Here is a 4,106-nt window from a genome sequence, read left to right as displayed (position 1 = left end):
ACTAAGTCAGTGATGGTGAACCTTTTAGAGACCGTGTGCCCAAAAAGTGGCCCTGCCTCTGCCCCCGCTCCACTCCTGCCTCGCCCCTGCTCTGCCCCCCATCCCCCACCCCACCTGCCCACTGGACCACTCACTGCCTCCAGGACCCGCCGCAGTTCGCCCAGGCAGCCCAGCAGCGCTATGGCAGTCACGCCCTCTGCCCATGCCCTGCAGCATCAACTGCATGATGAGGTGTGAAGGTAGAATCTTGTCTACGCTGCCTGGCTGCCATGTCCTTGGCTGTGTTGCTCCGTGTGGACCACGCTTGGGGGCGACTCTCCTTCAGGGGGGCTGCTGGAAAGGAGGGGGTCATGGGGGGAGGCAAGCCTGGGGCAATGGCACATGTGCTCACAGAGAAGGCTCTGAGTGCCGCTTTCGCCACCACTGTGAACCATTGAAAAACGTTTGCAATGAACTCTTGTTGGATGCTAAACTTCCAAACACGTGGATAGAAGCAAATATAACTTTAATAGCAAAAGAAATGCAGATTTGACACAGATAAAGAATTACAGACCAATATTGTTACTGAATGTGGATTATAAAATCTTTACTTCAATAATGGCAGAGAGACTGAAATGATACTTAACTGAATTTATACATTCAGATCAGAATGGTTTTTTTACCAAAGAGATAAATTAAAAATAATCTAAGATGTATTAGAAAGGATGTATTAGAATACTATGAATTGCATCCAGGAAAACAAATGGCATTAGTATTTCTGGATGCCCAAAAGGCATTTGATAATGTTTCCTGGCAATTTATGATTCAACAACTACAAATAATGAACTTTGGACAGAATTTTATAAATATGATAAAAATGATATACAATAAACAAACAGCGAAAGTGATTGTGAATGGAGACTATACGGAGAATTTTGAGATAAGGAAAGGCACAAGGCAAGGATGTCCACTATCTCCGCTATTATTAATTTTCACTTTGGAAGTTTTGAATAGAAATATTAGACAAGATATAGAAATTAAAGGATTAGAAATAAAAGGTGAAATATATAAATCACAAGCATTTGCTGATGATTTGGTGTTTATTTTAGAAGAACCTTTGGAGATGATTCCTAAACTATTGGGAAAGATAGAACAGAATGGAGAAATGGCAGGACTGAAAATAAATAGAGAAAAAACTAAAGTAATAGTAAAAACCTTACAGATAAGCAAAAAAGACAAATATCAGAAAAGACAGAATTGCAGATAGTTAAAATAAGGTGACCAACCATCCTCCTTTAGGGAGGACAGTCCTCCTTTTGTAAATTCTGTCCTCTCTTGAAAGATGTCCTCCTACATGTCCTCCTTTTTGATATTTAAAGATTAATCTGTAAATCTCCGTATTCGATCGATGCCAATCCGATCCGTTTTGTGTGATGTGACGTATTTGTATTTGACATGACGATTCGTCAAGGCTCGGTACAGTGCGGCGAGACACGATTATGAGACGCATGCGCTCCGCACAGGAGAATTGTTTTGAGAGAGTGCGCTATGCGCAAGAGTGCGCTGCACGCAAGTGGCTTTGTTTACTTCTTACCAAAACATGACACGGCACACACGCACGCATTAGACTCACTTTTTTTTCTTCAATTTATTTGTGTCTTCCTTCTCATTGTAAAAAAGTTGGTCACCTTAGTTAAAAAGGTTAAATATCTGGGGATGTTCAACGCTAAAAGAAGATAATTACACAAAATTATGAAATAAAATTGGATTTGGAAAAATGGAAAAACTTGCAACTGTCAATATTAGGAAGAATTGCCACAGTGAAAATGAATTTACTACCGAAAGTCTTATTTCTATTTCAAATACCTATAAAATTGGAGAATTTTTTTTTTGAAGATTTGAACTCACTAATTTTGAAATTTATTTGGCAAGGAAAGAAAGCTAGAATTAAGCGGAAATTGTTACAAGATGCCAAGGAAAATGGAGGATTTGGCCTACCGGAATGGGTTCTATATTATCAAGCATCTGTATTAACATGGCTAAAAGAATGGATAATTCTTAAAAACAAAAGGTTATTATATCTGGAGGGGCATGATTTACAATTGGGGTGCACACTTTCTTATGGTATGGGAAAAATAGAGTTTATAAATATTTCCAAAATCATTATTTAAGAAATGCACTGTTAACAACATGGGAAAAAATAGGGTGGCTGACAGGGTGGCTGTCAACAATGGAAGCATTTGTATACCCAAATTTAGTGGACTTTGAAAAAATCTGGACATATAGAGAGATTCTAAACTCTGAAGGAAATTTAAAATCTAAACAAGAAATGGAAAATCAGGGTATCAACCTATGAAGAATGAAGATAATCTTTGGGCCCTGAGAGCATGCAGGTGTCATGTCAGAATATTAGTGGCACACCTGTCAGCAACTGGAAATGCATAAGTCCACATACTTCCCTTCCTTGTCTCACAACTCAATCGATACATCCTTTAATTTTCAAACACATCTTTTTCTCATAAGCTCCTTAAAAAACCAACAAGCTATACTGTAATTAGCAGGAAAAATAAATCTAGCACTTCTGAATTCTTTCCCCAAGGAGAAAAGGAAAGTTCACAGCCTGCAGGTTGCTGCTAAAGAGAAGAATAAATCACGAATCAATTTTGCAGCTCTCTACTGTTATTACAGTAGAGTAGTAGTGGAATAACCTGCCTCCAGAAGCGGTGAATGCTCCAACACTGGAAGTTTTTAAGAAGAGACTGGACAGCCATTTGTCCGAAATGGTATAGGGTTTCCTGCCTGAGCAGGGGATTGGACTAGATGACCTCCAAGGTCCCTTCCAACTTTATTATTGTTATTGTTACATCCTCTTACCTNGATTTGCCCTATTTTGATTCTTCTCCCCAGCAGCAGCCCATCGATTTTAGAACTGCATGGCCACAAAGACAGAGACCTTCAGCCTCCCTATCCCTGCTTACAGGGGGATTTGCATTTTGGCCAGGGTCAGGCCATATGCCCCCAGTCAAAGGAAAAACCTGAATCCAGTGGGCCAGAAGGCAGCCCAGCCTCCGCAACCATTCGTTTCCTTCTCCTCACCCTCTGGGCACAGACACACTTGTAGTTCCTCACCATAGCTGGTGCAGGACTTGCAAACGGTGGTAGGCATATCATTGGTGGTACATTGGCACGTGGCAGGTGGTACGTGGCCCTGCCCAGCCCAGCCAACACATTTCTTGCAGCCTTGTGGACTATTTGCAACAAAACATTTGATGGTTCTGTGATCACGCCCCAATATTTTAGCAATTTCTAGAGTGCTGCATCCCTCTGAAAGTCTTTTTTACAATTTTTGACTTTTCAGAGTCAGTTAAATCTCTTTTGCCTGATGAAAAGAAGCTGCCTAATGCACACCTTGATATAGGGTGTTGATCGAAACTCTCCCTCATTATACAAATATACGTCATCTGATCTGCTTATATCCACTAAGCATTCAAGTTTATACCGCTTGGAGGTGGAAAATATGCATGAAATTGATATGATCAAAATACTCACTTGCCTAATCATTGTGCACACAAGTGTACCATGGCTAAGAGTTCCAAGGGCTTATTCTTTGATCTGCAAAAAAGGTTTAATCCTAGAAGATGGGATGCAAGGAGTAAATGTAGGTGTGTTGCTAAATTCCTGAATTGCGGCCGTGTGATTGTAGGGCGAGGCTGAACATTGGAACTTCAGATCTGGATTGCATGTCTCCTTTTTCAAGTCAGTCATAATTTTGAATTTAGGGCTATCTGTAATATTCTGTTCATTCTTTTTTAAAATAATATTTTATTAATTTTCCAATTTTGCATTTGAATATTTAAAAAGCAACGTGGTGACTGGGTTAATCAATAGTTCAATAACAAAGTCTTAATGCAAATCTCAGGTTACAACATGTTGATTTTTACTCAATTTTTATTTTTTTTATTAATATTCCAATTTAACCTTTGACATTTATAATTTTCAGATTTTGGGTAACCAAACTTTCCCTTATCTCACTTCATAACAAACTATAATATCCAAAATACACATTTTATCTATTTGCACATAATCTTGTTCTATTTCCTAAGAGTTATCTATTTCCCACCATATCC

Source organism: Protobothrops mucrosquamatus, unplaced genomic scaffold (genome assembly GCF_001527695.2).
Source record: "Protobothrops mucrosquamatus isolate PMUCROS unplaced genomic scaffold, P.Mucros_1.0 scaffold6121, whole genome shotgun sequence".
Lineage (NCBI taxonomy): Eukaryota > Metazoa > Chordata > Lepidosauria > Squamata > Viperidae > Protobothrops > Protobothrops mucrosquamatus.
The sequence above is the reverse complement of the archived record's forward strand: the minus strand, read 5'-3'. Positions refer to the sequence as shown.